This window comes from Salvelinus namaycush, chromosome 26, assembly GCF_016432855.1.
Source record: "Salvelinus namaycush isolate Seneca chromosome 26, SaNama_1.0, whole genome shotgun sequence".
Classification (NCBI taxonomy): domain Eukaryota; kingdom Metazoa; phylum Chordata; class Actinopteri; order Salmoniformes; family Salmonidae; genus Salvelinus; species Salvelinus namaycush.
Genome location: NC_052332.1, coordinates 11,823,568 through 11,836,332, shown reverse-complemented (window position 1 = coordinate 11,836,332; position 12,765 = coordinate 11,823,568).

The following is a 12,765-nucleotide window of genomic DNA, read 5'->3' as shown; positions in this document are numbered from 1 at the left end:
GATGACAGCGACCTAAATGTCATAGCCTCTATCCTTGTCCCTTTGCTTTAGTGGTAACGTTGCACTTCACGTAGACATCGCATCACACACGCACGTCTGTATACATATCCACCCACACCCCCAAAAGCCCGATGCTTTCAGACCTGCAAATGTATGCTAGCTGAGCTGTATGCTAACAACTGACTCCAGTGAGAGAGAGCTAGCTCGTCTCCAGCCTTGGTTTTCTAGCGGGGATATATACAGTACCTCAGTTAGTGCTCTTTACGTGCATGACCAAGCTTGCTGATCTACAGGACACCGCTCTGGTCTAGGCCTCTCTGTATTATAGAAGTCTATGGTTTGTGAGTGAACTGAACTGTCTTGTTTTGAAGTTAAAATGCTGTGCATTAAACTGAACCGGTCCAGGAATCCCTGTTTCTCCAAACGCTCCAAGAACAGGCGAAATCTCCCAGTAATATCATTTGTCTATGCTGCACGGATGTGTCGACGCTGATAGCCTAGTATTCATTGTATGATTGAGTGAAAGGAGCAGTTCCCCCCACCCACCAACAAGTGTTTTAGGCCATCTGATCCCGAGAGTGGCTTGTTTATCTTTTTGTTCTGTGTGTCGTCCTCTTAGTTGTATTTTATTCATTATCATGTTGGCGAGAAGGTCCTGCATAAGCTCTAACTTCCTTGTTTTTGAGTGTAAACCGTGAACCTGCCTGTGACTTTCACCCTTTGAGTGTGACATGAAGAGGGGTTGGGAAGGCATGCACGTGTGATGTAATACTATTTTGGTGTGGCGTGTGTGTGTCAGTCAAAGTGAAGTCTTAACAAGGATAACTGACTGTTCAGTTGAACGCTATTGTGGGCAGGGCAGAGACATGCAGAGATCTTCCGTTCTGTTGCTGCAGGATACCTGTTGTGTTTTTCAGCAATTTTTTTATGCTCCTTTTTTAATATATATATATATATCTTCCTGTTTTCCTTTTAGACTGATAGTCAGTCATCTCTCTGTGGTTTGTTAGTGTCTTGAGTTTATGCCTGTGAAAGTTTGTGTGCCTGCGTGTGAGAGAATGTTTGTGTGCTGAGCTACTTTGTTGTTCTTCCTCTTGAAAATCTAAACGAATGGCACCTGAGTGTTACTGTTAGTAATTTGTTGGCTTGAAAACAATGAAGAGAAAAAATGCATCAACTGCTAAATGTGAGAGTCAGTCGGTGGAATTAAGCGACGTGAACTGTGCGTGTTTTGAGATGGACTGTGGCTTTAACTTGTACTTTTTGAATCAATGACACAAGTATGTAGTAGAAAACACTGAGAATGAATATGAAATTGGTCTTGCTCATTTCTGACAATGGAATAAATTGAAGTTATTTAAAAGAAAGTGAGCAGTCTTTAAGGGATGTTTGTATATTTTGTAAAGTTTGACGACTGGTCGGCTGGTACCCTGAATTTCATTTTACTGTACAGAAGCTCTGTCTCTCCTTCAAGTTGCATGTTGAGTAGTTTGTTTTGTATATTGTATTAATGCTAAATAAAATTCTGAAGTCAACTCCACAGCCTCCTTTGTTTGAATGGTGTTTTTCTGGAAAGGTGTTCGAAGCTGCACTACAAGTTGTGGACCAGAAGAGGTCAGTAGAAATCAAAGGAACTGGAGGAGAGTTCTGAACGCAGTTGATCAGCTTGTTGTGGATCATAATCCCAGAGTTTTATGGACATCTTTTTGATTGGCCGATTTATTTTTTTGTAATTTTTTGGGGTCTTTAACAGATGAGAGGTACAGACTTGGGGAAACAAGCAAAAGGACAGTGCGAGACGGACAGAATGACAAGCAAAAGGACAGCGAGACTGGGACAGAGAATGACAAGCAAAAGGACAGAGCGAGACTGGGACAGAGAATGACAAGCAAAAGGACAGAGCGAGACTGGGACAGAGAATGACAAGCAAAAGGACAGAGCGAGACTGGGACAGAGAATGACAAGCAAAAGGACAGAGCGAGACTGGGACAGAGAATGACAAGCAAAAGGACAGAGCGAGACTGGGACAGAGAATGACATGCATCTCAACTTCTCCACAGAGTTGATCGCAGACTGAACCAGTATCATCTGTACGTTAGAGACCTCTCTTAACGCCCAGAAAGCTGAGTCAATCTCACTCGCCAGCTCGGCCAGCGTTATAACTAAATACGTTAGTTGATCACCAAATATGGAGTTTCCCTAGGCAACTATCTTCATTTGTAATCCTGTTAGGGACTGAGCCTTATAATAAAGGATACCTGGAGAAAACCAGATTTTCTATTCAGTAAAATATATTTTTACCCGACCCTCCCCTATACCCAAAATAATAATGAAATCAAAGTGGATAGCAGAGAACCTACCGTTTTTACTTACTCCTAGGACAGACACTAGATATGCCTTAGATATGCCGTTTTAGAAACCGTTATTCCTTTTATAAGCATTACAAGCCAAAGTAGCCAGAAAGTTGTGGATTTACAGACCACCACAGACAAGGGTAGAGGTGAAAAAAAATATGCATTATCATATACTGAATTGAAATAAATTCATTAGGCCCTAAGCTATGGATTTCACATGACTGGTAATACAGATATGCATCTGTTGGTAACAGATATCTTAAAAAAAAAAAAAAGAAAGGTAGGGGTGTGGATCAGAGAACCAGTCAGTATCTGGTGTGTGTGACCACCATTTGCCTCATGCAGTGCCGCACATTTCCTTCACATAGTTGATCCGGTTGTTGATTGTGGCCTGTGGATTGTTGTCCCACTCCTCTTCAAAGGCTGCACAAAGTTGCTGGATATTGCCGAGAACTGGAACACGCCGTTGGACATGTCGATTCAGAGCATCCCAAACATGCTCAATGGGTGGCATGGCCTGCATACTCACCAGACATCGAATTGTGTACAGATCCTTGCGACATGGGGCAGTGCATTATCATGCTGAAACATGAGGTGATGGAGGTGGATGAATGGCACGACAATGGACTTCAGGATCTCGTCACGGTGTCTCTGCATTCAAATTGCCATCGATAAAATGCAATTGTGTTAAATTGTGTTCATTGTCCGTAGCTTATGCCTGCCCATACCATAATACCACAGCCACCATGGGGCACTCTGTTCACAACATTGACATCAGAAAACCGCTCGCCCGCACAACGCAATGCATGTGGTCTGCGGTTGTGAGGCCGGTTAGACATACTGCCAAATTCTCTAAAATGACTTTGCAGGCAGCTTAGGGTAGAGAAATTAACATTACATTCTATTGCAACAGCTCTGGGGGACATCCCTGCAGTCAGCATGCCAACTGTACACTCCCTCAAAACTTGAGGCATCTGTGGCATTGTGTTGTGACAAAACTGAACATTTAAGACTGGCCTTTAATTGTCCCCAGCACGAGGTGCACCTGTGTAATGATTACGCTGTTTAATCAGCTTCTTGATATGCCACACCTGTCAGGTGGATGGATTATCGTGGCAAAGGAGAAATGCTCACTAACAGGGATGTAAACAAATTTTGTGCACAACATTTGAGAGAAATAAGCTTTTTGTGTGTATGTAAAATTTCTCTGATCTTTTATTTCCGCTCATTAAACTTGGGACCAACACTTTACATGTTGCGTTTATAACATACTTCACAATAGGTTTCTTAAATTGCAGGCTACAGCCTTGAAATAATAATAATTCATTTTTGTTCCTTCTTGGCTACCTGGCTTGCTGATTTAAAGTTGGTATGTTGTTTAATAGCCTATTGAAACATCTAACATCAATTGATTGTGACAGAATCACACATTAGGCTACTTCCCAAGCAAAGTCAATGTTGTGTCCAAAGAAGGTTGTAGCGCAGCCTCTGAATATCATACACATTTGCAGCTTGTTTTTAGCATAAAGCATTATGGACTAAAGCCTTGTTATAGATCAAAATCCTAAACTAACAAGGGGCCTATGACTTTATCCATGTTCTGAAACAAAAGCCACACTACCCTCACATACCCCCTCAATTCGAGCTCTGATTTTTATCATAACACACCGAGCTCTTCACTGACACTGAGATATTTAAGGAGTGCATGGAGATTAGGGTTGAGTAGCGGAACTGGGTTACAGAGATTTACCAAGATTTCCCGCCCAAACCCACTCCCCTTTCCAGGGAAAAAAACAACTGAGAAACCGGTAAATTATGATACATTATTTATATGAACAGCATGATATAAAACGGAACTGTTTAAATGATTTGTATGTCTAAATCTGGCTCTTCTATGTCCTCCGCTATCTGCATGATCAATCATCAATGATCAGGCTGGGGACAGACGGAACATCTCAGTATGGAGCGCAGTTCACAATGCATGTTGACCTATCTCGTCATTGTAACTGTTTTTCTAGTGACAGGTAGGTCTACATTTTCTGCAGCATAGCCTATGACACAGTCGTATAAGGACTGAATGCAAGTCTAATTTACATACTGTATATCCATCTGGCTTTCGGGGGTCTCCTTATTTTTTAATTGTGATGATTATTATTTTAAATTGCAGCCGCAGAGTTTTAAAAAAACAGCCTATCGCTCAAATGTCATTGCTTTAAATCAGTGCACTTTCTCACAGCATTTCTTTCTCACCATCAATTCCATTCAAATGGCACCCTACTACAGTAGGTAATCCTGTTCAATTTTAATATATATATATACACAGTATATGTCCTCGACTACCTCTTTCAGGTAATAAATTCAATGCCGTATTAGCCTTATATTTAGCTAACGTAGTACAAAAGGGTAGCAAGAGGAGAGCAGGCCGAGGCTCATGGTTGGCAACGCCATTGCAGTGTGTAATGCAGTGTAGCCTATATATACCAACCCAGCAGTGCAAAAACTCATGAATAGAGGTACATTTTCTTTGATATTTTTTATAAATATATAAGTATTTTAGGGGGTAGATCAGCTTTAATAGTGCAGATAGATTGTAGCTTCCATCAATGTAATTGTCTGCATCATTTCCAATCCCCCATATTTTTGGGGTAAATATCTATATTTATTTATATATATACATACATACATAAAGTATGTGAACCCTTTGTAATTACCTGGATTTCTGCATTTCTGCATTGGTCATCAAATTTGATCTGATCTTCATCTAAGTCACAACAATAGACAAACATAGTGTGCTTAAACTAATAACACACAAATTATTGTATTTTTCTTGTCGATATTGAATACATCATTTAAACATTCACAGTGTAGGTTGTAAAAAGTATGTGAACCCCTAGGCTAATGACTTCTTCAAAAGCTAATTGGAGTCAGGAGTCAGAAAACCTGGAGTCCAATCAATGAGACGAGATTGAAGATGATGGTTAGAGTTGCCTTGCCCTAGAAAAAAACACTCACAAAATTTGAGTTTGCTATTCACAAGAAGCATTGCCTGATGTGAACCATGCCTCGAACAAAAGAGATCCCAGGAGACCTAAGATTAAGAATTGTTGACTTGCATAAAGCTGGAAAGGGTTACAAAAGTATCTCTAAAGGCCTTGATGTTCATCAGTCCACATTAAGACAAACTGTCTATAAATGGAGAAAGTTCAGCACTGTTGCTACTCTCCCTAGGAGTGGCCATCCTGCAAAGATGACTGCAAGAGCACAGAGCAATGAGGTTAAGAGGAATCCTAGTGTCAGCTAAAATCTCTGGCCCAATGGCAAAAAGTGTAGAATTGCAGGAAATTAGCTTTAAAACTGCAACATTTCACACAAAATGTGTAGAACAGCATTATAAAACTGATTATAACCCTTGCATAGCTAGTGAATATGAATCAGCTTTCTGGGCGTTAGAGAGTTCTCTAACGCACAGATACTGGTTTAAGCCCGGACTAGAGTTTAAAGAAAAAAATGTTTTATGATCCTCGACTCATTTGACTTACTATGCACAGATACTTCAAAAATCTCAAATCTTAAACACTCGCCGTGTAGTTGTGTTTGTCCTCTGTTGTTGCATTGCGTTGGTTGCTGAGATCCATACTTAAAACGGTAATCAAATAATGAAATACAACCACCAATTGGTTGTATTTGCTGCTGCTGCTCTAAAATGGCAACTCGGCGTTAATGCGCACATGCCAATTTAATCTCAACAAGGAAACAGTCGGTGGTTGTATTTGATTAACGTTGTAAAAGTATTGATTTCAGCAAACAAAGAAAGGCACACAATGACAGAGCTACATGGTGAGGGTTTAAGAATTGACATTTTTTAAGTATTGACGCATATTGCCTTGAAGGGGTCAGAGGTTCATTTAATTTTTTTTAAGCGGTAGTCTGCACTCAACTCCTTGGAGGAGTTGAGGTACTTGGCAATGACAGCGATGAGAGAGAGAGAGAGAGAAACAAAGATGACCAGAGAGATCACATTGCCTCGTGCCAAACTGCATACAGGATTCCTGTTCCACCTCACAGTGATCATCTTGTGCTCCGTTTCTAACCAGTGGATGAATAAAGGTCATCTGGAGCCCATTAGGATGTGTGTCCTCTCTGTCCGCTATACACACATATACACACAGACACTCAAACATTCATGGCTCCTCTTTTACGGTTCTCGGGACCAGTTGTGCAAACACATCTTGTGTGGGAAGATAATCCGGGTAGAGAGTTTTATGTTTGTATGCCGTCTAACCTGTGCGCCTAGAAACAGAAATGTTACTTTATGTTCCTTTGGCGCCGCACGTGTGCGTTCTGTGACTCCTATCTCTGTCTGTGATTCTCCGAGTCTTAGAAGGCCTGATTTGACCTCCTAAACCACACCTACTGACCTACAGTACTGCGTCAGCAACACTCTGGGGTCAGGGGTCACCTAGTGTTACACTCATTATGGCTTAATAAGGAAGCAGAGCTGCCTTCGCAAAACACACACACACACAATGTTGTTCAATTGCTTACAGCAGGTAACAGTTACGTTTAGACTGGGGATCTATGATCAAAGTTTGATCCTCAGTTGAGTTGGTCATTTTACCATTATCATGCACTTTGGAACTAGAATGTTCAGAGCCAAGCCTCAAGAACCAATCAGACTTTAATATCCAATAGTAATAAATTGGACTGAATGTTGCTGAATTGCTCAGAGTTGTTCAACAGTGTGATAATGCGGTTATAAATGATAAGTACAGGAGTTCCATTGATAACTGTCTTCGTGTTATCTACAGTTCTCTATTGGACATGCATGGAGGAGAGAGGCGTGATACAGAAGAGAACAATGACTTTATTTGAGGCTGTATCGGGTTTAGGTGAAAGTCTGTAGATTTCCTGTATAGGCCTGAGCTGCAGAGTATTCAACAAAAAGGTTGTGAATATATGTCTGTAAAATGTGTTTGTGTACAGTATATTTTTCATGAATAGTGAGGCAGTGTTGGATTTAAATCAACTATTTTTTATTCGGAAGTGGAGGACGTGAAGACCTGTAAAGGTATGGAGAGATCTCAGTATATTCTAGTCTAAACTAGACACAACAACACTCCTGTTTTAAAACCATTAGGACTGGACGGTATAAAGGAATAGATGTGTGTATCTTTTTTGCTTGAGAACAATACATATAAAGTATCTGATGAATAAATGGTGGAATTGTGTAAATATAAATGCTTTCTCTTTTTATTGCAGGTAAAATGTCCAGAGTAAATAGTAAGACCATGCTAGAATTCATTTTGAGCTTTTTGTACACATTTCTTTGACAAATACTAAACCAATTATGTAAAGTGAAATGAGTTTGAGGTTTAATTTCTCTTTTATGTGTAAAAATGTCATTGGATGAAATGTGCTTGTAAGGTCAGGAGTTGATGCTGCGTGCTCCATAGTGACCTCTCCCTCCAAACATTTACTTTCAATTCCCGTAGTAGTATTCACGTTCTGCTATCCTGTATTTATAATTTCCCTCAGATAAATATGTCTGCCTGGGATAGTGTGTTTGTTGTATTTTAGAGGTTAATATTGTCCCTGTCATTTTATGCCTTTTTTTTTTTTTGCATGAATGTACTGATTATTTGTGTACCTGACAAAGATGATGACATTAAGCCAGAAATGTTTTCTCTCTCTCTCTCTGAACAGATGACTTTAAACTTACCACCGCTGGAGACAGTGAGAGTGTTGGTCCTGGTCATGATGTCACCCTCCACTGTCACCTCTCCCCCAAAACCAGTGCGGTTGTCATGACGATCCGGTGGTTTAAGGGGACAGAGTGTATTTACCTGTATAAGAATGGCCAGGTGACAGAGAGCATTGGCTACGAGGGCAGAGTCAGTCTGATCACGCCGGAGCTGGAGGGAGGCAACGTGTCCCTGAGGCTGAGAGACTTCAGGAGGTCAGACGTAGGACGGTACAGATGTCAGGTCATCCATGGAGAACAGAAGGAGGAGGCTGCAGTGGGTTTAGAGGTTGCTAGTGGTAAGGGCTCTGTAACTACAGTACATGTTAATATACACCTAAGCAACAATAACAACCAGTCTGTTTCCCTGTACAGCACACGGCTACTTCCTCATGTAGTTAGGAGTTCGTAGTAGGAGTTGGAGACTGGACTAGATGGATTCTGACTATCAACTAGTAGTAATGCATATGACAATCACTCTGAGCTTTGAGCTTGATGTCCTAACCCTAAAGCGTTTGAACCATTCCAGCGTAACTGGTCACGTCCCTTGATTCTGATTAGTAATGAATGTGATGAACACTCATAACCCCTTTGATGCTTTTCACATCATCCTGGAATTTGATTGGATAATCAATGATTTGAAGGTACTGATAATAACTAATACGTTCACATTTTTTCATTATCATTACTCATGGCTCTCCATCTTGGATAATGAAGGATCACGATTGGACTTTGGTGAGTGATTACTTATTTGGCTGCTTTGATTATTGACAACCAATAAGACAAAACCGATAGTAGACCAGAGTGTTTCAATCTGATACCATACAAAAGTAGTGGCCTTGTAAACAGCAGTGAGTGCATAAATTCTTCAGGACTCCTGAGTACTCTACACTTATCAGCACTCTTCCCAATTGTTCCATTTGTGATACATATCTAGATAAAGTGTCCTGCATTTACATAGCCCTGCCTCCTCCAACACAATCTCCGCCTTAGAACTCAACATCAAACACTTCAAAATGAATATAGAATCAGCTTGAATTTAGCTTGATGTCCTAGTATGAAGCATTTCAGTCACTCTAAGACTCCTCACCGTCGCACTGCTTACATCCCTTTCCCTTGATGCAAATTAGTAGTGAATTTGATGAACAGTCATTCCAATTTTATGCATGGTATTTGATCGAATGATGTAAATCATCAGAAATTGAATTTAACGAGTGTAACAATGATAACTAATAGCCTGCATTCTGTTTTACATGATCATGTATTCATGGATCTCCATCTTGGATAACGGAACGATTAGCTAGGTTATATGGTGAGTAATAACGTATATATGTCTGTTCTGATTATTGATAACCAATAACACAAGACAAAGAACAGACCAGCGTTGCAGTATGATGCCATAGAGAAGTAGAGGCTTTGTGAAACATTCAGTCATTCTAAGACTGCTCACATCCCTTTCCCTTGATGTACGCCATTAATAAACGTGATGAACACATTCCAATGATGCAGGAGCGGCTTTGGGACAGGTCTCTGAAGTGGCCCAGCCAGAGCCCGGACTTGAACCCGATCCAACATCTCTGCAGGGACCTGAAAATAGCTGTGCCACGACGCTCCCCATCCAACCTGACAGAGCTTGAGAGGATCTGCAGAGAAGAATGGGAGAGACTCCCCAAATACAGGTGTGCCAAGCTTGTAGCGTCATACCCAAGAAGACTCAAGGCTGTAATCGCTGCCAAAAGGTGGTTCAACTAAGTACTGAGTAAAGGGTCTGAATGCTTATGTAAATGTGATATTTCAGTTTTTTATTTTAATACATTTGCTAAAAATTCAAACAACCTGTTTTTGCTTTGTCGTTATGGGGTATTGTGTGTAGATTGATGAGGGGGGGGAAACGATTTAATACATTTTAGAATAAGGCTGTAATATAACAACATTTTGAAAAAGTCAAGGGGTCTGAGTACTTTCTGAATGGACTGTAACCCAGCAAGTCAGAGAGAAAGAGAGACTACTGGAGGACACTACCAAAGAGGTGGAGAAGAGTAAGAGACAAGTGGATGCATTGGGAAAGGACCTGCAGGACTCCAACAGCCAAGTAGAGAACTTCAGAGTCCAACTGCAGCGTCATTCCCCCTAAATAAAAAGCACAAGAAAGAGGATTTCTGACAACCACCATCTCAGATTATTCTAAAATAATTTCTGTAGTTAGAAACAGATGAAATTAGCATTTCTGAAAAATATTTTGTTGAAACATAATTTGATCTCTGAGAAATGAAGCTAATTGATTGACCCCCAATTGGCCATTTTTATTTGAAGCGTTCATATAATCTTCAATAAATATTGTATCTAACATCCCATTTGGACAATAATTATTCTTAACAATGAGCAAGACATGAGGAATCCAATAAGGATGATCAAAAGCCACTCACAGACCCCCCCCCCCCCCCCCCCACACCTCATGCCAATCCCACCCCAACAACCAGTATACAGTATCCCACACCTTCCTTCTGTTCCTACCAGTGGAGCACTCCAAAGGGGACGATAGAGGGGTGCTGGAGAGAATGGAGGAGCTGTTTGGGGAGGGTTGTTGGGAACACACTGTGATTCTATTCACCCATGCTTGATGACCTGAAAGAACAGAGCATTGTGGAGTCAGGGACATCCAGCAGCTTGTACAGAAGTGTGGGAGCAGGTACCATGTTCTCAACATTAAGGACAGGGCCCTTGGCACTCAGGTCCCGAAGCTGCTGGAGCAGGTAGAGGAGACAGTGGTAGGAAACAGAGAGAGCTTCTACAGAAGTCAAACCTACCAGGAGGCAGAGGCCCAGGTAGGAGAGATGGAGGGAAAGATCCAGAGGGGGAGAGAGGAGAGGAAACAGATGGAGCAGAGAGAGATGACAGAGAGAGTTTTGAGAGAGAGATGCGTGACTCTCTGAAGAAGATAGAGGGAGTGATCCAGGAGCGTGAGGGAGGTATCGGAACACACAGCGAAGTAACCACTCCACTGGAGAGACACGGTGAAAGAAGAGAGGAATGAGGAGAAGAAAAGAGAGCTGGAGAAAGAGCTAGAGTCTGATAGGTGGGGGAGAGAAATCTGGAGAGATTGAGAGAGAGAATGAGAGGAGGGAGGAGAGACACAGACAGGAGATTGAGCACATGAAGGAGAGGCCAGAGTTGAAGCAGTGAGAAACCGGGTGAAGATAGTTCGACCTGAGTTACAGAGGAACGTCATGATCTCACAGACAAAGATGCAGAAGAGTTGAGCAGCCAGGTGGAGGAGGAGAATCGAGAGATGAAGGAGAAGGATAGACAGACGAAGGAGAAAGATGGTGAGGGAGAGACTGAGAGATGACTTTAACGTTTTGGAGGTCTACTTGCCAAGAAGCACACAGACACCGGGAGATGGAGGGGGATGTAAGAGGCAGAAGAGAGGAAGGAGAGGGGGAGACAGGACGAATTATAGAGCGAATGAGAATACTCTTTCATTGAGGGGTTAGAGAGGAGAAAAGGTAGAGAGAATCACACTGGATTTATCCCACAATGTAGCAGCAAAGTGGGAGCTTATTTGACCACACCCAGTGGGGACAGACGTCAATTCAACGTCTATTCCACGTCGGTTCAAAGTCATTCCGTTGAACTGACGTGGAAACAACTTTGATTCAAAGTGGTCAGTTACTCCGTTTTCTTCCCTTCTATTTGCTTCCCTTCATCCCAGAGAGATGAAGGGACTGAGACCGACTGAGTGATCTTAGTGGGGATTTCTTTAGAAGAGGTCTACATAACTAGTCTGAGCAGTAGCTCACATTTATAGGGAAAGGTAGCAGAAGAAGAAGGAAGAGAGGGAGGGGAGGGTAACAGGAGGAAGGGTAGATTGGAAAAGACAACTCCTTTGTTAAAGGGGTTAAAGGAGAGACAATTTAGAGAGAATCACGTTGTATTTATCCCACGATGTTCATTGTAGATGTCTTACTGACCAAAGAGTCCTTCCATTGTTTTCAGTTAGTATATTTTCAGTAAAGGATTCATAAGTAATGCATGTTTATTGTACAGTGTTTGTTATGTGGACCCATTTGTAGTAAGAGATGTGAATGAAACGGTTGTCTTGTCTTTTGTTCATTCAAATGATAGGTCCAGTGCCATTTCCTGTCCCACCCAGTTGATTTGAATAATTTTCCTGCTGTTATTTATCCAGACGGCCAGAAGATGGCAGTGTTTATTCATCTGAACTGATTTAAACAAACTCAACGTTGTACAAATCCTCTTACAGATTTTGTGTGTGTGTGTATGTGTATGTGTGTGTGTGTGTGTGTGTGTGTGTGTGTGTGTGTGTGTGTGTGTGTGTGTGTGTGTGTGTGTGTGCGTGCGTGCGTGCGTGCGTGCGAACACGATGAGCGACATGGCAGCCAACAGGGATGCTCTTATTCAGACTACACACACACACACAGCTCCTCTTTCACTGTTCTCCTATCAAGACCAGTAGGGCAAACACATGATGTGTGGGAAGATAATTCGGGAAGAGAGTTTGTTTGTGTGTTGTTGGCCTGTGTGTGTGTGCCATTTTGTTATTCTTATCGGTCTGCGATTCTCCAGGTCTTAGAAGGCCGTTTCTAAAGCTCCTATTCTAAACCCCACCTTCTGACCTACAGTACTGCGTCAGCAACACTCTGGGGTCAG